The 22377-nt window shown below is 34.6% G+C and overlaps 1 long non-coding RNA gene across 1 annotated transcript in view; it reads left to right on the top strand.

Moving 5' to 3' along the window:
* Positions 1 to 3880: 3880 nt before the first annotated feature.
* The window catches only part of LOC141571709 (uncharacterized), a 30505-nt gene continuing 12008 nt past the window's right edge, over positions 3881 to 22377 (top strand). The window contains exons 1-2 of the long non-coding RNA XR_012496743.1: positions 3881 to 3969; positions 14153 to 14260. This is a non-coding gene — a long non-coding RNA (uncharacterized LOC141571709). The remainder of the gene's footprint in view (positions 3970 to 14152; positions 14261 to 22377) is intronic.

Here is a 22377-nt window from a genome sequence, read left to right as displayed (position 1 = left end):
CATAGCTTACTGTAAATTAGTTTAATATGTGAACCTATCCTCAAAAAATAAAATTTTATTGGGATATATAGAGAAAAAAACCTATTCCAAGATACTTATGCAAAAACAGTAGCACAGAGTACAAATGCTGGATAAGTTAATAAAAGGGTCAGTTACTATTAGCAGCTGTGGTCATGGAAGTCTTCCCAATGCTTTAATTTCTTTATTTTCAGGAAAGCTGTTTATGAAACAGAAAATTTTAAGTAGTAGGGAACCAGTGATTTTTACCTACAGTCCCAGCTGATGGTAGAAATGAGTTTTTTAGTGGCTTCGGTTATGAAAGCAGAATGTATTAAGCACATGTTATGTGAAAGACATTTATTTTGTTCTTAAAGCCCCCTCATGTGTACTCTGGTCAGAAATTAAGTTCTCAGCATTCTTTAGTTTCTCTAAAGCAACAGAACATGTTCACTATATTTGAAGAGGAAAAAAAAATCTCTAAATTAGGCTCAAGGAAAACACTGGGGCTCTTTAAAAAGTCAATTCACCCTTACAAAATCTAATGAGGGATTTGAACTTATTTTAAGATGGCTCAAGTTATTATAACTAGTGCTGCTTCTACTACTACTACTACTCTTGAGGTGTTTTTTAGTACTGAAATGTAAAAATGTACAACGGTGTAATTTTTCTTAAGTCAAAAGAGAGTAGTAAGATTCAAAGGCTTTTAGTCAGGTGACATAGAGTCTAATCTCAAGGCTGGAATTTACTAGCTATATGACCATTAGTAAATAAATTAATTTTTCTATGTCCCAGTCTTTTATAAATGGAGTTAATACTTATTATTTATATGTTAATATAAAATATGCAAATCCACAAGGCAAACTATATAATAGAATTAAGGCTCTTGCATAGGGCTTTTTATTCTCTGGCTTTCTTGGGTGCATTTCTCTCCGACCCTCTGTTCTCACTCTTGTCAATGCAAGAAGATCGTTCACAATCCGAAGCCAAATTAATATAAGATTAATCGAGTTTCTATAAATACTATATTAAACATAAGATGTATAATAAAATTACATCACTAATGACTAAATAGGTGACAATGTTACCAAGGGATATAATATTTTCTAGTGATTTATTGATAATAAGTGACAATTGTCAGGTTTTAATCAAACAATAAGAAAATAAGTTTAAAAAATACTATTTTATTTACATAGGCGTATTTTGTTGGGATATTTCTCTAAAGAGAGTGTTTTAGGTTCATGAACCTAGGATTTCTATTGTAAATGAAAGGATCTGTGTTATTAACAATGGTCACTTCCAATTGGGCCATGGTATTTTAAACTGACATATAGACTTGGTTCCTTTTGTTTTTTAATATTGGACACCTACTATGTGTAAGACACTGTGATTGATAATGTAAGGGATACAAACATATTTTAATAATGTTACAAGTGAAAAGTACTTTGAGAGGAACAACAATAAAGAAAAATGGCAGTCAAGGGAGAGGAGTCTCTTTCAGAAACTTGGGAGGATTAGTGGTTGATTCAGATGTTTGAACTGATCTGTAAAGGAAAGAAGCTTCAGACACATGGGAAAGGGAAAAAGCACATGCCAGATAAAGAGAATATTAGAAACAAATGCATAGATGTGAAACAGGGAAGATAATATATAAGAAACAAAGCAAACCCTTTAACCCATTTCCACTTAAATTTCAAAGAGAGGAAGGAATGTCTGTTTTTAAATTTGTTGATCACTCAAGTCTATGATCTGAATGTTTGTGCCCCCACCTAAGTTGTTATATTGAAATACTAACCCCCAATGTGATGGAATTAGGAGGGCATTTGGGAGGTGATTAGGTCACCTCCCAAAATGAGAGTGAAGCCCTCATGAAAGATATTTGCATTTAGAAAAGAGACCCCACAGTGATCCCTGACCCCTTCAGTGCCATGTGACAACACTGAAAAGGCACTGTCTGTGAACCAGGAAGTAAGCCTTCACCAGACATGGAATCTCCCAGCGCCTTGATCTTGGACTTGCCAACCTCCAGAACTATGAGAAATAAATGTTTTTTCTTTATAAGTCACCCACCCAGTCTATGGTATTCTGTTCTAGCAGCACAAATGGACTAAGATAGTTACATTTATAATGTTCAGAGAGAAAAAAAAAAATTCAGTTAATTGAAAGTCAAGAGAAAGAATATTGACTGTGCTTTTAAAATATGCTTAAAATAAAACACAGTTTTATTGTAAATGCTTTTTGAGCTATTCAAGAAAACAGATGCTCAGTTCTCAGAGACACTAATAGAACGCACACCCGAAGTTGCTGGAGCTGCCTCCTGCCCTGGCTCTGACCTTACCGTGTGGACCTGGGCAGATCACTTAACTTTGCTGAGTCTCATTTTCCTGTGGTGTGACATTGATAAGGGGAATTGAGCTAAGTGATCTCCAGGATTCATCCCCGCACTAAATATTTACAAATTTTTATTTCCAGTATTTAGAGTTATTCATACACTTTAATGCTTACTTTTTTTTTTCTCTCCAGAGTTACCAATACCAGTCCCCCCCATTTCCCTTTCCCCCATAAAACCTACACATCCCCCCCCCACACACACTTGCTAGTATTATAAATGTTATAAAACTGAATTAGGTAGGCTGAATATCATCTGCAAGAATCCCTAGATTTACCAAAGAAAGACATAAAAATGAATAATTATTACTTTTATGTACTTTGCACATGTATGTTATTTATGTGATGTGAGATCGTAGGCGCTCTGAAGGTGGGCTTATTTGGAGAGGAGTCTTCTCTGCACTCAGGAAGGGATGCAGAGAGTATCTCCTTGTTCTCAACGGGAAGCTCAAAGGCTCCAGAGCCTTGAAGTTGATTCACGTTTCAGATTACAGATAATGTCAAAGAACTAGGAATAAGGAAAAATGTAAATATATTAATAAATGGCAAATGTATAATAAAGCTTATCATGCACTAGGCATTCTACCAAATGTATTTATTCTCATTTAATTCTAATGACGGTATGAGGAAGACATTATTATCGGTCCCCATTTTATTAACGGGGAAAGTGAGATTTGGGGACCCTCCAATAAACTGCCTAAGATTAAACACTGGGAGACTCAAGATGCAAAACTAACTCTATATTTACTCTTTTTTATTGCTTTACCATACTTCCCTGTATCATTTATTAGCAAAGAGGGATCACAAAATATGCTTGTTTGTTAGCTAGACGCACATTTTTTCTCTTCATTATTGGTCTTATAATGTACTTTACTTAGACTGTTAAAAGAAGAAAATAACACATTTGAAATGTTTCACCTCAATCAAGAAATAAATGACTAAACCAACATAGTGTATAGTCAGGACACATTCCCTGCTCTTGCTCTTTGCTTTCTATTTTTGTTCATTGTGGCATCATTCCACTGCACTCCTAGCCCCCACCATTAATTTCTAGAGGTAGTCGAATTAGCTGTGGCCTCTAAACAAACTCAGTGTTTATAGAGTGCAATGGTCCCATCCAAGAGCCTTTTCACTTGCCTAAACCTATTATATAAGCTACCATGTTTCCTTTCAACAGTTTAACAAATATTGTCTTTTATTAGTTGGGGAGGAAAAAGTGGCCCAAAGCATTTATAGTTCTTTACCTTGTACTGTGTGAAAGTTAGAGCACAAAATGTGATAGGATGCTTTGGAATCCTTGATAGCATTTCTTCCTTTCGAGCACATGTGGTGCAGCAACAAAACAGGGTATTATTTCCTTGCTGGAATCATATAAAGCCTAGTTGGCCAGGGCAATTTCCCAGTGCCTGACCAGAACACCTTGGCTGCGTCTCCCATGCATGTGGGAGATGTTTTTGGATGAGGATGATGGCTTGAGTTAATGATTGCTGAATGCCCCGTATTTGGCATTCTACTTTTCATGTAAATAGTGGGGAGAACAGAGCAAGCCTTCATGATTATACCTTTACCGACTGAGAGATTTTGGTGAGTAAACATCTACCTCGCAGTTAACTCCACTGGGCTTTTTTGCAGGTTAATATCTTTTATCTTCTCATTTTAAAGTTCTAGTTGATGTTAATATTTATTTGATATTCGTTGATCAAATATCAAGTTGATTTGTTTTCTAAACTACTCTGACGTGTAAATACAGAAGCATCTTTTTAGCACAATATTTATCTATGATTACTTCTTGTATTTTATTTAGCTTTATTTTCTTAGCCAGACAAAAGTCTTAAGAGTATGCTCCAAGTTCTCAAGACTCATATTCATTTAATATTTGTTGAGTGCTTAGTGCAGTGCTAAGGGTAGAACAAACATTTATTAACTTCTTCACTGAATTCACTTGGCTATTGGCTGACACCATGGAAGTAATAAACAGGTATTTAGAGTGGGCTGATTAGCTTAGTTTGTAAGAGCATAGTGTTGTTATTCATTGGGTGTGGGTGGGTGTTTGTCTCTACATGGACCAATTTGATTTATGAATGTTGGCTATTGTATTCAACCAACCTACTGACGAGAGTATGAGTCTAATTACAAGAAAGAAACTGTAACTGAATCAATAGTAAGAAGCAACATCCTAAGGGTATGCCCCAAAATGGTGGTTCAGAAATGACCCTCACAAATTAATAGTTGAGAGCAAATAAAAATAAATTTCTTTTTTTCTACTTCTCTCTGTAACTTTCTGCTCCCTTCACCTCCTCTACCTCTTTCTTTCTTAAAAAAATATTCATTGACTCCCTTTATGGACCAGACATGATGTCACAGGGAAAAAATACAATGTCAAAAGAGATACATCCTGACTCTAATCACATTTCAGTGAAGGAGACAGACAAGCAGCATTGTAATCAGGTCTATACACAATATCATAGGAACATATAATCCAGGGTCAAATGACTGGAGGTGGTTGGGGGAGTTAACTGAGTGAAAGGGAATGAGTGCTTTCTGTGGAGGGAATAGCACATGCGAAGGCCTAGAGATGAGGGAAGGAAAGTCTGCTTGGAAGAGCCAAAATAATGTGAGTATGGAAGTTGGGGTTAGGAGCAAGAGGGTTGAGAGTTGATGTTGAGGTGGTATAAATGGACCACATTATTATGAAATACTTCATAAATCCTATTAGGGAATTGAGACTTTACCCCATGGAAAAGAATAGGGATTTTAAGCAGAGGAGTGACATACTCAGATTTGCTTTTAACAGCTCAGACTGACTGGGGTGGAGTCTAGGGAGAGACAGGAAGCACAGAGATAGGATATTAACAGTGAGTATTGAAATAACTGAATGGATTTGAGGGATATCAATAGGACTTGGGGTCTAGTTAAATGTAGGACTTGGGGTCTGGTGGGGGAAAGTGAATCAAGGGTATATACATTTCTGACTTAGATCAATAGCACCCCTTCACTGAAATAGAATCAAAGCAGAAGAAAGTTAGGGAAGGAAAATTAATGAATTCCATTTTAGCCCTGATGAATTTGGGATGCAAAAATGGCATTCAGGTCAAAATGCTCAACAGACATTTCTTGTTCATAATGAGTTTATAATCAAGTTGCATATTTTTACAGAGTTTGGTTTTTATATTGTGCATTATGACCTTCATGATTATTATTATAGTCAACTTGCTTAAACAAAAGTAAAGACTGTGGGATACAAAGGCACCTTAAGATATGCCTCTTCCCTTGAAGACATCAGGTCATGGGAAGGTAGAGAAGATCTATACTAAAAACACAATTAGAAAGTGTAAAGAATCATGTTTAGTGAAGAGCTAATATATGTATTACAAATAACAAGGGTTATAAGATTGCAAATAATGCAGAGGTTGAACTGAACCAAGGAAGGCTTCATGTACAAAAAGGACTTGATATTGGTCTTGATAAGATACAACCAAAGGAAAATAATAAAGACAGGCATTTCTAATTTGGGGACAGAAGGGGAAGAAAAATACGTAATTTTATTTATAGTTTCTTTTTTAATTTATTTTTTAAATTTATTGGGGTGACAATTGTTAGTAAAATTACATAGATTTCAGGTGTACAATTCTGTATTACATCATCTATAAATCCCATTGTGTGTTCACCACCCAGAGTCAGTTCTCCTTCCATCACCATATATTTGATTCCCCTTACCCTCATCTCCCACCCCCCCACCCCCTTTACCCTCTGTATTTATAGTTTTAATGTAACATATGCCTTGAAAAATAGTGCTAAGTAAGCAAATACTTGTCCATCATGCTCACTGTTAAAAGAAGGAGAGGTTTACCAGTACATATCCATGCAGGGGTATAATTTGTACCTTTGGCCTTACTACCTGGTATATCCTTTCAGGGCCTGACAGTTCATGGCACTGGTGATTTCAAGAAATACTTGTGGTTATGTTGAATGAGTAAATAAATAAATGACTCAGAAGAGCTAATAGGCTGTTTGTTTAAGTCACAGGAGATAGCTAAGTAAATGATCAGATTCGGTAGAGTAGTTCATTTATTAGATGAGTCTAACTAATTGTTAAAATCCCTTCAACCTGAAAATATAGGATTCTTCTTGAAGTAACTGTCCTTTCTTCTACAAATAATATACATCACTGCCTTTTGTTGTTGTTGTTCCTGACCAAACCTTCATTTGGACATAGTCTGGAGCCAGGTGTAAGTACTCTTAGAACTTCTCATCTGAAACCCCTACTTGTGTTCTGTGTTCTGGTGATATGAGAACATCACCAGGTGTTCTTTCCATATATAAGGAAAGATTTCTGACTTACACAGTTCATAATACAGTTTATCAATATTGTAAGTCCAGATGCCACTAGGTGTCTGGATCTAACAAATAATAGGGAACATATTTTGCTACCTTACTCTCCCTGGGAGAAATTTGCCTTGCCTACTAATACTTTCATTCCTCTAAGAAAACCTACTGTAAAGAGGCAGACATTTTCTAGTCCAACAAAACTGGAAAAGAATTTCAGCTCTGCCACTTAATAGCCACATCACCTCAGGTAAGTCATTTTACTTTTCTGAAAGTTTCCTTATCTGTAAAATTAGATAAGAGTATTTACCTTATGTAAAATTTTTATAAATGTTAAATGAGATGTTGGATCTTAAGTGTCTACTATAAGTCTTGGCATATAGGAGATTCTAGGAATGGTAAAGGCAAAGCTAATGATGTTTAAATACCTGTCTGTTTCTTCTCCTTCTCTGAAGAATATCAAGTTTCAAGTGGTATTATAGATGTGAAAAGAATAATCTCAACACATTGACTATTTTTAGTATTAATCATGATGTTTTGTTAAGTAGTTTAAACACGGAGAAAAATATGTCATTTGTTTATAAAGTGCCAAAACATTCAGACCATTAGCTCTGTAGGAAAATCAGCATTTATTTCAACCATATTGAAATCTTATACTAAGGAAGCCCATAGTGAACGGACAACCCAAACTCATGCTAAGGAAAACATAGCTTGGCCTAAGTCCATCCAGTTGTAAATAAATTTGAACCTTTCTTGATGAACAGGAGTTAGGTTTCTTTATCATCATGGGGAAGAAGAGGTGGAGGCTATAAAAGATGTTTACATAAAATGTTTACACAAGTCTTTGATACATTAATGCATTTGGTCCTTTGAAATAAAGCCTGCTTTTGCCTTTACTACTTTCTTTATAAACATATTGTGTAGGAAATCTAGAATTGGAAAATCCTTTCCACCATTTGTCATTAATTTGGTTGCTTCATTTGGTGTACTTTGCCAGTTTTAAGTGAAGGAAATAAAGAGATCATTATATAGTAATGCTGAGTTTTCTGCCTATCTAAAAATAATGAAAACCATCCCACAATAAATCTGAATATGAAGACCAGCATTGGCCCCTGAAGATGGTCAGGAATAACGGGGCTGGTCAAGCTGTACTCTAATTGAGCACATAAACCTGGGCACTCTGGGTACCAGGGGGTTGGACATGTATGTGTCAGTGTTCAATGATACTGAGTTTACATAGAATAAAAAAGAAAAGCAAAACAATTATCTCTTTTGACGCTGAGATAAATGCTGTCTAGAATAATTGTACGGTTAGCATAAAAAAAACCCAAAAAAACCCAAAAACATTTGAAGCGGGCTACCTTCTGACATTCAATGCTGAAAATGTAGTCAAGTGTTTAATAAGACTCCAATAGGAGCTATAAAACTATGGTTATTTAAAAGTGCAAATCTGGTATATCTTTCAAGTATTAAAAACAGACATTCTCCTTGGCAGCTGTCAAGAGAAATGTATCTTAGCAAATTTCCTGACTGAAATAAAGTATTCAGCATTTACTTAAAGATTTTGAAGCTATGGCCCAAATTGTAATTAGCATATTTGTTACTGGCACTGAATTCTTTCTTACCAGGAAACAGATGTAAGAGCAAAGCTGAAAGTGATAAAAATTACATTCTTCATCAGTATAGAAAACCACTCAATGATACTTCTTCATTTCTACTGTTGTCATTCAAAGTACAAATTTTACCAATATTTCGTACTTATTCATAAAAACAAGCAAAGGCTAATGCTCTGTAAATGCATGCCTTCATACTGTTAAGATGGCAGGCAGCTATTGCTACACAATTTAATCTCTATCTTGAATGTTCTAATATTGTAGTGCTTTGGGCTACAGTGAACCCAACTGAAAATTTGAACTGTTGATGGCAGTCAATGTTCAGATAAAGCTTAAGAGTGACAGACAGTCAGAGAGAAGAATGATGAGATTTGGCACCAGTCAAAATCTAAGCAAAATATAATATTTTGTTTCAGGTTCTTTTTAAAAGTTTAAACCTCTCAACTGAGGACTTGTTTTGGGTCTATCCCAAGATAGACTAAGGAGCTGAAGAAAGGTCCATTACTTATCCAGTCACAAGATGATGGCTTCCTTTAATTGGCCTATAAGGGGCTGCGTTCTTACTCTGCCTGGCACTGTTGGGTATATTATTCTGCTCCATCAATCAACCATTTCAGCCCAATAGCTCAGTTGGCTAAATTTTTGTTTGTTTGTTTTGGTTTTATTGGACTTGATCAACTGTTGGAATGAATTGACTAAATCAGCTGGTTATACCGCTGGTTCTGACTCACTATCTAGGCTTATTAGAGGCCCACAATAGAGTTCAAAACCACATACATTTCATAGACCAAATAAATGCATGTGGATATCTGTGCTTATATCCATGGACCTATCTCTGCCTCTTACTGTTGTTTCATCTTTGAGCTGGGGTAGGAAGTTTTGAGGCTTTTTCAACCTTGTTCTCTTATTGGCAGAAGGTATTTACAATATTCTCATCGATGTGTTGTCATCATCTTTATCATTATTCAGCTTAAACAATGGAAAGTCACAGAACAAAACCAGGTGAAAAAAGAAGCTTTATTTTTATTCCCTCCCATATTATGTAAGAACAAATCTGAAAATCAGATTTTCTCTTCCTAATTGAATAGCACACTTTTGTTCTTGAACACATGGTATGTGTCTTTGTTTAAAAAAAAAAAAAGGAGTGTTTGGTAACTTTCTATGAAAACTCTCAGCTTTCACTGTTGCTGAAATTATAGCTTAGCCAAGTTCTTCAGTGAACTTGATGTAGAAACTCCTTCTCTCTTTCTCTCCTTGTGTTCTCTCTCCCTCTTTTCTCCCTTTTGCTTTTTAAACAAAATCTAAACATAAAATGGCTTTTCCAAAGTATACACTGGGGTACTCACTCACAGCTTATTTCTAAATCCAGGGCAGATACCCTTAAGAGCTGATCAAAGAGATGGAGGATCTTCATTGTTATGATAGACTTAAAAGTTTAAGATAATAAAGTTTGAGAGTGGGGTGATGATGGAGGAAGCAACAAGATATTTGATGCATGGAGCTCATAAATGTTTGAGAAGATTCTGTTGGGGGAATACAGAAAAAATATGGCAGTTCAGGGAATTAATGAAAATGAGTCTAAATTAAATGAAAAGGGGGTTTGTTTATATTTCCATATTCACAATTTTGGGTGTGGGAATTAATACTGGGTATGGGAATGGGCCACCTCATCAGAATATTAACTGAGCAAGTATTAGAATCACTTGTTTATATCACAAGTGACTAAGCATTATAGATAAGGAAGAGTATGGCATAGCAACCAGTTTGGTGTTGATGAATACTAGAATCTGGAAAGGGGAAAGGATTTCCCAAGGGTATCAGTCAGAGATTGAGTCTATGTATGACAACTACTCTGAGTAGATAAGATATTTTGATCTTCCTAAAAGCTATTCTTACCCATATTGCAGCTAAAACATCAAGATACAATTGTGTTTTAAAATATTTTCAAAATAGTAAAATGTTAGACAATCTACATCTATGACCAATACCAGTAACAGAATGACAAATTTTATTCTCCCTTCAAGAAGCTAATTTTATTATTGAGTGAACAGGATTTGTTATACTTACTGTATAGAGTTTTCTCAACTGTCTCTGGTAAAGAACCAAACTTTCTTCCACCCCACTGCAGTCTGATACTTTTGTAAAATTAGGAGAAAAAAAAAAAGAAGAAGAAGAAGGAAAATAAAAAAGCCATGGCAATGTCAAACTGCTATAAGAGTTTCTAAATTATTGCTCATAATTTCTCTACTTAGGCCAGCAATAAACAGTTTTAGGATCAGCACCAAGCCACAGACAACATTTTAACAATGGTATAGACTGTCAGAGTTGCAAAATAGTTCCAAAAATTTAGCCTTATTTTTGTCACTTTTTTTTAAATTGAGGTATAGTTTACATAAAATAAAATTCAGAAATTATTAATGCTTGTTTAATTATTTTTGACAGTTACTGCTATGGACTGAATGTGTCCCCCTCTTCACTACCCCCCAACACACAAACTAATATATTGAAGCCCTGTCCACAGATGTGATGGTATTTGGAGATGGGCCTTTGGAAGAGAATTAGGTTTAGATGAAGTCAAGAGGGTGGGGCCCTCATGATGGAATAAGTGTCCGTACAAGAAGGGGAAGAAACACCAGAGCTCTCTCTCTGCCATGAATGTGAGAACATAGCAGGTAGCCATCTGCAAGTCAGGAAGAGGGCTCTCACCAGGATCCCACAACTGAATTGGCTGGCATATTGATCTTGGACTTCTAAGCCTCTAAAACTTTGAGAAATAAGTATGTCTATTTTTTAAACCACCAGCCTATGGTATTTTGTTATAGCAGCCCAAGCTGAATAAATTGCATACACCTGGGTATCCACCAACCAATACAAGATTTAGAATATATAAAATGTCTTTTAGATTCATCTATGGTGTTTAGATTCAACCATGAAGTGTATCAGTATTTGCTCCTTTATTCCATTGTATTTGTTACACACACACACATTAGCCATTACTATTACTTGCTGAGTAAGTGCTAGTGTAACTTGGATGCCTTCAATGTCCATATTCTTTCCGTTATTCTACTATTTTGTAGTTTAAGAAGAATTCATCTTGATTGTGATATTGGTGAAATAGTTTACTTTCCCAGACTTCAAGTTGCCCCATAATAGAGAATTAATACTCAGTTATTCAGGAAAAAATAAATGAATCATACATATTTAATTTGGTCCTTAAAATCTATCTTACTCTAGCCACAGATTACCACTTTGGTCTATATCTTGGTATTTAACCTTTTATTTCTGTACATTAGATATAAGTTCCAGTACCTGGTCAAAACCATACTCTCTGTAGTTGATAAAGCTGACAGCCTTAAAAAGCAGCATCAAAATTTATCTGAAAGGTACCATAAAGAGTATAGCTGCCTCAATTATGATTGTAAAGCCATATTAAGACTATTCAGACTGCAGATCAGGACATCATCCTGTTCTGTATCAGTAAATACAGCATCCTATAGATGATTCACACAGACAAGCGGAAATGAAGGCTCAGAAAATATTGTTTCTATATTTTGCTAATCTATCTCTATACAACTTATAATTATACCTTGTCTTACCATTGTAAGGTAAAAAAGAATGTATATATGTATGTAAGTATTTATATATATAAAAGTATTTATATATATATAAGTATTTATATATGTAAAAGTATATATATATATATATATATATATATATATATATATATATATATTTCAAGACCAGTTTTAGGTAGGGATTATCAAGATATTGGTAATTCACACACCAAGCTTTCCATATTATTAAAATAATGATGTGTTCTTGAACATATGTCTATTTTTATGTGAAAATCATCACCAACTACCGTTAACATAAGAAGTGGATTGCAACCTCCTTTTTCTTTTGTTGAAGCGACACCTTAGGACATGACAATGTATTCACTAAAGGAACTTGCATAGCATTAATCTCTCCCTAGCAACAGTTTATATACTGTTAAACTGGTCTTTTCATTGGTTTCTCTATTTCTTTTGGGTACTTGGGACATTTTTAGCTAGAGTGGTTTTACAGTTTTTGTAGCACATTTAATGGTAAATTGTTTTCAGATGCATGTGCCATACAAAAGAATATCGTATGGTATAATGTCTGTGAGTAGGAAATAAAGAGGTATATATCTAACTCTGTGATTTCCTTTAGCTGCCACATTCTTGTTCATTTCCTACACTTTTTTGTAGGTATTATTCCAATGTATGGATAACGCCCATTATTTCAAGAGGATGTATGGAAAGAGGCTTTAGAGATTCTTTCATAGATGAGGAAATAAGGCCTCAAAGCCCTAAGTGACTGTCTCGGTTCCTAAAGCAGGTACTGGCCGAGCTGAAATGCACTCTTATTCTCATTATAGTGCTTTGTTTTCTACTCTACACCTCACTACCTCTGCTCTGGCAAACTGTACCACATCATTTATTCATTTAATAAAGTTTCATTTGGAATGATCTAAAAGCATAATGCTATCATCAGCAGTGGGGTGAGTAGCTACAGACAAATTATAAGGCATCTTGCTCATAAAGCATCTTCCGATATCACAGTTAGGTGACAATAGAAGGCAGCATATTACAAATGCTGACACCATCAAAATAAGTATTACAACACATTGAAGGAGAAAGGGATAGGATGCCTGTACCTAGAAGAGGTTAAGATATGTTGTGCAGGAGTAGAGCTTTAATTGGAACCTAAATTATCATGAGGAAATTGGCCCTTCAGAATAAAAGCACAGACAATGATTAGACAAATTTAAGGTCATAACAGAATGATAAATCATAATATCAAACTAGATGAATCATGTGGCCATTTTAAAATATGTAATATCAAGAGTCCTTTCAAAAGTCAAGTTGGTGACATGACCGCAGGAGTTAGACCACCTGCTTGCTCCAACTATCATACTCCCCCAAATCACCTTCCTGGTTGTCCAACAGCTTATCCTGCCTACAGTTTCCATTCCCTTAGTCAGTAGGTTTTCATTAAATTTTGTGTCTACTTTTTTATGGTACTTCTGTTATCACCTGCTACTTCCTGGGCACACTTTATTAACTTTTTAAAATCAATAATAAGTAATTGCTTTTTGTTAAGTTTGTTATAGACCTCAGTCTTAGAAAGATTAAGATACTTACTGTCCTGTCTGGTACCCAAGGTGATTGGGAGTTGTGAAATTGTCTAGGTGATATAAATAATTTCCATTCTTTTTTCAGAGACATTAATACAAAACAATATTTGACTGCCATTTCTCCTTACAGGATTGAAAATCTGAGTAACGTTATATGAGATAGAATTTTTGAGCTCCTTCTTTAAATGTTGTAGTACTTGTAAAAAAGTGTCGTAGGTACCCTGCTATTGAGGCTTGCCTAGAGATGCAAGTGACAAAGATGATCCCTGGGTAACATTGGAATAGTTTATAGTTCATCAATGTACCTTCTGCATATTGTCTTTGATTTTGTAACATGAAAAAGTCTCTACAGAGTTTGGTTAAGGGATTGCTACGATAATGATAAGCATGGTTGATGGAAGCTATTGGAAATTACAAAAACAAAAATGGGTCATTCTTTCCTCCACATAATGTGAAATAATTACCTTGATTGTATTTTCCTCCGAGCTGCCATTAGAACTGTTGAACACAAGAACACTCAGCAGTAGCTGAGCTATGATAGAAATATGTCATTTTTGCCCTTGCAACTGGAATGCTACTGCAGAAAATTGTATGTACTCATTGCTTTGTAAGCCAGTAGAAATAGCCAAAAAGTATGGAAAAATGATCCCTGTCTCTCTTTCTCTTACAGATCTTACACAGCTGCATCTAAATGAGGGACCCTAAATTTTGTTCAGAATCTTAAGTGCAAGGAACTCAGAAAAAGATGTTGCATTGTTGGAATGTATATCACTGAAATGTGAGTTGGAGTTTGAACACACCAATCTACAGTATCTACCATAGTGAGAATACAGGAAACAAAGCCAGTTAACCCAGGGTTCTTAGAAGAAAATGATGCTAAGGTTAGATCGTTTCAGTTTTTGAATAAATAGGGAGAAGCATGCTCCAGGCAGAAGAATCCATACTTAAAAGATTCAAAAGTGAAAGAGGAGATCATATTAAAGAACTTAAAGTAGCTTGGAATGCTCAGAGGGTAGAAACAACAAGGAAAAGGACTAAAGATGAGGTGAGAGAGATAAGCAGAGCCAGATGGCTGAAAGGCCTGGTAACCATCAGCTCATTAGGAAGTGTTAACTCTTATTCTGTAAATTATGGAGATTCACCACAAGTCTGGTAGTTCTCAAATTCATCCCCTCCTCATTGCAACTAAAATAAGAATTTCCTCTCTTTCACTTTTAATTTCTTGTTTTGGAATAGTTTTGGAGAGATACTCATGACATCAGGCCAGTGGCAGAAAACCTAGGAACATCAATCTATTATTCCTTCCAAGCCATGAAGAAAAATGCAAAAAACAAAGTGCATATTCCTACCAAACTGAAGCAAAGGGCTTTGTGTCATCAGGCAGTACCTCATGCTGAATTATGCTCACTTAAGAGTTTATACACACAAGTAATACACTACCTTTTGCAAAATGTTAGAAGAAGGATATAGGGACAGAATAAAGGTAGTAATAAAAACGTTTGATTTTTTTTCAACATTTCCACTGGTCGAAAGGTCATTAAGAAGGTCACCAATTAAAAAAAAAAAGACCTTAGTAATGTAACAGCTTCTCGGTGCACTCTTAGAGAAGAGTTCAATGGGAAAATCCTTTTAAGCACCACCTACTTAACTCGCTTGCTTCCTCTCAATGAGAATGGTTATTTGTTGTAACTGAGGACAGGGTGCCTGTAATGACTCTCAATTCCCCACCCTCAATGCCAGGCAGATCTTTCTTATATCTACCCTAATTCCATTCTACACAACTCAAACATATTTTGTGTGTGTTTGTAAATAATAAGTACCTATCAGTGAATGTACACTAGCACTTGATGACCTAGGTCTGTTGTCATCAAATTCACTCTTTTTCTCAGAAAATACCTTACTTTCATATCATTCCTCTAAACTCATGCTATTATCCTTCATTGTTGATTTCAAAATTTCCTTCTTGCATAAATACATATTAACAACAAATCGTTTTCTTTGACCCTGCCCTCAAAATACATGGAGAAAAACGTACATGTTAACAGAACTTAAAAAGAAAAAAAAAATTCTGAGTAATATACTTACTTCTATGTTGAAAACTAAGTAGGCTACAGTTTTTCTAATATTATATGTCCATTAATAGAAAGCACATATAAGAAAACAATTATACCGAGAGGCTTAGTAATTATTCATGAGCCTCACTTTAAGTACAACCTTATCCAAAAAGTGAATTTAGGCCTCTTTTCTTCCAGCTATATCCTTTCCCCCAAACTCTGCTCTAACCCAGGGAAAAAGTGCTGATTTTTACCCTTCTGTATTCAATTCTGCAATTAAAATATGAACTTTTAAACCTAAAAATTCCAGTGGAGCATTGGTAAATAGCAAGAGCAACACATATTCGAGGGTGTTCACGTTTCTGGCATGTGAAGGCCCACAGAAGAGGGTTTATTTTATATTGGTCTTTTGTATTTTTACATTTGACTGATTGAGTCAATGAAAACCAGCCCTAATTGTTGCTTTATAGGCGGACGATGTTTTCCATCACTGGCACATACTGAACTAAACCTTCAGGGAGTAAAACAGGGCCGGGCTGCTGTTTTCTGTTACTCTGCAAATCCGAAAAAGATTGGTAGTTCTGATTAATCTTTTATTTTGTTTAGTTGCCTACACAACGCCCTGCCAAATTACTTTATAATAAATAATAAAAGTCACTGAAAACTATGTGTTTATTCTCACCACCAATCCAAATAAAAGACTTTCTGTAAATGAGTTATTTCTAATAAAGCACAGAGTTAGAAAAAAAAATATTCAAAGCAAATTTGCTGCATGATTTTATATTAGTAGAGCTCACAAAACTTAGGAAGAAATTCAACTAATAGTGATATGGTTTTAAAGGTTCTAGAAAACCTAAAGGCAGCAAAGCAATTCCAAATATATCTCTTCATCTTATAAAATGACATTTAATGAGTAAAACTTACTACTAGGGTAAACCTGATGCAATTCAGATTCTCCACAACAGTAGACTTCAGAAATATAATTTGTTGGGTATGTTAGAATAACATTTTTTTTTAAATGTGCTAAAATAAAACAAGCATTAGCCTGTAAATGAAAAAAGACTGCATTTAATAGCAAACAGAACGCAATGTTGCCATAGACACTTTCTCAATGGGAAAATGAGTTAATGAGATCATTCTTATGCAAGAACATGGTGAACATCAAAGTATGATTACTACTAAGCACATGTATCATTCTTTGCAAAACACAGAATTGTTTATATTTATTTTTGTTATTAATGTTTCCTTAGCATCACCAATCACTGCTCCCATTTTTACAAATGAGGAAGTCAAGGTATAAAATGATTACATTTTTTTAACCAAGATAGTAAATGAGTTTATGGCCAGACCAATTCAACTCATCACCAGAGTAATTCTTATATGGGACAATGTGACTCTGCTTCTCTCTGTGTTCCTAGCTGGAGTGATACAGCCAACTCACTGAAACATGATGACCAAAGAATTATTAGCAAATGTGACATCTGGAAGTTGTTTCAATAGTGCAGGATGTTAAAGCAAGTGTGTGGGGGTAATTAATTGATTTAGCACATTTAAGGGAAGTTTCTTCTCAATTACAATATTTACTGGGAAATAATGGTGTACTAAAGAAATAGCATTTTTTCCATGGCTAAGGTTATCATAATGCCATTTCTTTCTCCCTCAGTGGGCGACGTAGGCACTTAAGTTGAGGGTTTGAGCTATAAAATGTGTCTTAAAACACTGGTCAATAGGATATTGGATAACTTTCTGGAAATTTTCAAAAGATCTGCTCTTAATACATTAAATTATATGGCTTCAGATGTATTTAGTTATTTTGCTTGACTGTTGCAGTGGCTTCCCTCACCTAATAATTCAAACACCTCTTAAAGTACTGAACAACCATTAGGATACGCATTGATTCTATAAGCTGCTGGTTACAAGCGTATTTTACACAGTCAAGAATTTGTAGAACTCAAAGGCTTCCTCTATTATTTATTAAATGGCAACTTTGCTGAGAGACAAAATGGTACGTGGGGTTGAGCCCAGTTGTGTTAACGGCAGCAGACCAAACCCAGACAAAATAAAATAAAAAAAAAATAATAATCACATCTGGATCCTGGGGCAAAATGAGTTTTTAAAGCATGCTGTGGAGGCTGATATATTTAACTGAAATTGAAAATAATTGGAAGATAAATGAATGGATGTTGTACAAAGTTTCTAATACACTTAGCTCTGGGTGGAATTAGAATAACTGCTTGGCCAAATTGTAAAAGTCTTATTGGATAACAAGATCAGCCTTGGTTCCTGAGAAGGTATCCTATTTTGTGTTCAGTATAATAGTTAAGGGGAAATGAAAAAAAAAAAAAAAAAAGAATTGGACAAAATACTAGGAACTGAATTAGTTGATTAAATGAATGTTTACATGTAAACAGGCTCAGAGTAAGACAAAGAAAGTGTCACTTGGAAAGACCATACTCATCCCTTATAATATCTGTCACCTTTATCCTGAGGAACTGGCCACATTTCAGTCTAGACTCAGCCCAGCAGACTTAATAACTGGGTCTCTTTAGTGTTCCAGTCTTGGAAGAATGGGAAATGTAAACTCAAACTAGCAAACCTCACAAAACATGATGTAAAGATCTGGAATGCCAATTTATTCACTTGCTATGATAAATTTAACTCAGTTAGAAGAGATCCTTGTGACATCCTGCACAGAGAAGTTTCTCTCATGGAGAAGACTAGAATTATGATATTTGGATCAGGACAAGGATATCAGGATGCATGTGAGCCTCACATTTTGATAACATGATTAATCTATCTCTGTGTCAGGGATGTCCCGGCTCACAGGACACCCTCTCCTTACACCAAATGTGTCTGGGTGGTTATTGCTCTGTTTATTTTCTTTTGTTTCACCTCTTCTAGATAGCTTCCCTATCCCTGTCTCACCAGCTTCTTTTGACTGGTCCATTTAGATGTATGCAGTCTTTCGGTGGAATTATGATGAAGTGGATTTCCAGTTTTATATTGATTTTGTACCTGTCTTGTTGAATCCATTTTATATTGACTTAATAGATGAATACTTACTGAGAAACCAAGTTTTAGGAATTAGGAGAGGTCAGTACACCTGGAGCATGGTATGCTTTGGGAGGAATGGTATTTGTTGAGTATATAAGATGGGCAGAACTAGTTGATCAAAGGCCTTGCTACTAGGATATGTCATAACTTGTACCTTGTAGGCATTCAGGAGAGACAGTTGGAAATAGAAGGCTTAAGTAAAAAAAATGATTGATATAATCATGGGGAGAGTAAAGAGAACAAGGTGGGAGGTAGCTGAGGACATTCATGTGTATATGAATATCTATATCTATATCTATATCTATATATTTTATTTTTTTAAAAAAAATTTTAACTCTGCTCGAAATATACGTATCCTGTGGGCTAAGAAAATAAACCAGGAGGGACAGGTAGGATCATGAGGGTCTTGTATGTGCTAAGAAACTTGAGGAGTCATTAAAGAAATTAATGATCTTAGACAATTTGCCTTTCAAAAGATATCTCTAACAGCAATTTTCAAAAAGTATATTACAGGGATATGAGAAAGAAGGCAAACAAATTTAAGCAGGTTCTGTAGTAACACAAGTAATAAATGTTGATGGTCTGGAATTGAGGCAGTGGTCATGGAAGAAAAGAGACAAATTGGAAAGATCCTAAAGAAGTATAGTGGATAGGTTGACTGCAGAGGGGTAGAGGAAGGAATAGAGGATAGTTTGGGAAATTGGGTACACAGTGATGCTTTTCGTTATCGTAGAACCTGTAGAGTGAGCAGCAGGATTTGCGAAGATACTAAGTTGGTTTTGGACTTGTGTTTGAGATACAAGTTAGGCATTCATTTGGAGAGATTCAGTAGAGAGTTAGAATTTTGAATCTGGACCTCAGAAGAAAGACTCAGCCGTAGGTAGAGACCCAGCATTTAGGGACCCAGCATTTGGTTGCTGAAAGCAGGCAAATAGATGAGAGAGTGTGCTGTGAGAGAGTGTGCAGATTGAGAAGGGTAAAGCAGGGAGTTTTCCTGAGAAACAGCTATATAATAGAAAAATAGGGTGAAAGAATGGGAGTCTGCAAAAGAAAATAGGCAAGAAAGGCCAAAGAAAAGTAAAAGCAGAAAGGCTCCACAGAAGAGATAATGGGAATGAAGAATTGAGATGACAAATGAAAGCTACTCTTTTAGAAGATGGTCAGTGGAGGGAATGATAAAGACATGGCACCGAGTGGAGAAGAAACAGTCCCAGATCCCTCTCCAATGAGCTTTAGTGGTACCTGTGTATAGCTACATTTTAGCAAATTGCTCTGCTTTTTCTGATTTAGCTGGCTCCTTACCAGATGCAAAGCTCTTTGAAGGCAAGGATTGCATGTAATCTGGTCATGATTTTTGAGTGCATCTGACACTTCAGAAGTACTTGGTAAATACATGATGAATGAAAAAGGATGAAAACATTTTTTTAAGAGCTGAAAGAAAATAGTTAATAGAAAGAGGCTACATGTAACTGACAAAGAAGTAACTGACAAAGTAAGGATACTGAACCGATTTTCTTATAGAATGGGATCCAGAACATTTCTTGAGGCTTTTACTTTTGAATAAAATGCTTTTTCCTTCCCCTGAAATACAAAAAAAGAAAAAAAAAAAAAGAAAGAGGTGAGGGTGGGTTAATACATGAATCAAATGTGTAAATGTATAGATGTAGGGCCAGAAAGCCAGGAAATTCATTCTAGATAGCCTTGCCGTAGGATGCATTTATTGAGTGGCTAACAAATGCCAGGCATATACATTTTCTCATATCGATTCATTTGTGAATCTATATTCATACTAGAGAGCTGTCTTTGGTTTTATTTTTTTGTATGTTTGTCGGGTTTTGATGTCAGAATTATCCTGGATTCATAAAATAGTTTTGATTGCTTTCCTTGTTTTTTTTCTATGATCTGGAACAGATTATATAGCATTGAGTTTACTATTTCCTTTAAAGTTTCACATAATTCACTAGTAAAATAATCCCTGGGGAATTTGGAGTAAGTTTTTGAAATGTTTTTCATTATGCCTGTAGTTATTATTCAATTCAGATTTTTCTAATTTTTATAAATTTTTATTGTTAGTTGATGTCTTTCATGAAAATCATCCATTTCACACAGTTATACATGTTTACTGCATACACTGGGTCTTGCAATATAATCTCAGGATTACATTTTATTCTATTTGATTTTTGTACCCTTGCTCTTTCTAATTCTATTTGTTTTGTGCTTTTTCTTAATCACATTTTCTAGAAACTTATCTACTCTGATTTTATTGCCAATAATCCACAGGCTCATTAATTCTATTTTTTTTCCTGATTCTAGTCAATTAAATATTGCTTTTAAAATAGTATTTTATCTTTTTATTCTTAGTTATTTTATTTATTGTTTTGCCAATTCGTGTTTAATAATGTGTATGTTGCAAGTTGTGAAATTTCTTCTGAATGTAGGCTGTTGCCATCAATTCCTCCAGCACTGCTTTCTATTATTTGGTATTTTTCCCAATATGTATTTGATCATCCTTGTATTTTCAGTTTCATTCTATGTCATTGCAGCTATTGTAAAGAATTGACTTTTTCTACCCTTATTTGAAGAGTTTTAAACATGAAAATTTAACTAGTTCATTTTCAGATTGACAGATGATGTTTGGCATTTTTCTCTTGGATTACTTTACATGCTTTATTAATATTTCTTTTCATTTTTACTTCTACTATATGAGCTATATCTTATGTACTTTTAAATGTTTTCTACGTATTTAAAAGTATATTACAATGTTTAAAAACTCATGAACATTGATTTTTAACTCTGTTTTTAATTCCAATTGTTTTAATTATCAAATAATGAAGCTGTATTGTACCTTCTCATAAAATTAAAAAGTAAAATAATTATAAAATAACAAAAGGTAAGGAGGAATTGATCATAGTTATTAGAAGTTTATTCAGGAATGTAAGGAAAGAAACTAGACTATTCTTCCACACAATTTTTTCTTTTAACCTGTTTTTAACACTCATATATTAACTACATAATTTTGTTAAAAGGAAAAAAATGTAGTATAAGAAAAATAACAATATAAAGACTTTGTTCCTCATGTAAACTAAGAAATCTAGTGATTTTATTATTCCTACCATCACCACTTGATAACCTTACAAATAAAATCTAGGATGATACACCTTAGTTTTTGTTGTTATCAAATTATAGTTTTATGTTGTATATAACTTTTTATGAATAATTTTTCTTTGGATTCAATAATTCTCATTTATAAAACAAGTAGACTTAAGTCAATGCATTTGATTGGAGTAAAATGTTAGTAATAGTCTTTGAAAATCTTATTTTTCCATATTTAAAATTCAAATTAGCAATTAATCTCTCAGTCACTGAATGATTTTATGTAAGTTTTTCAGGAGGAGGATATGAATGGTATATTTACCAATATCTTGTAGAGTTGATCATAGTTTTTCCATTGCCTTCATATGAAATTCTTGAATCATATTTTTTCTCTCACAATATTATTTATCTTTCCATTTTGCAGTAGATAAGTCTAATTGTAATTTTGTTCCTTTGGGTGTGTATTGGAATAATTTTTGAGATATTTAAGCAATATGTTTTTTCCTGGATTTCTCACAGCTCTCCCACTCACTGAATCAAAGACAATCATCACTGCTCATGGGGAGAGGAGGGCTTTGACTGGAGCAAAGATATAATAATTCAGCTTTGAGCTCCAAATCAAAAACTGAGTTTACAGTGAGACACTAATTTTCAAATGTAGGCTTGTGGGGATTCAGAAATTCCAAAATTCTCC

The sequence above is a fragment of the Rhinolophus sinicus genome, linkage group LG05 (genome assembly GCF_036562045.2).
Source record: "Rhinolophus sinicus isolate RSC01 linkage group LG05, ASM3656204v1, whole genome shotgun sequence".
NCBI lineage: Eukaryota > Metazoa > Chordata > Mammalia > Chiroptera > Rhinolophidae > Rhinolophus > Rhinolophus sinicus.
Note: the sequence above shows the minus strand (reverse complement) of the source record. Positions and strands in the feature narration are given on the sequence as shown.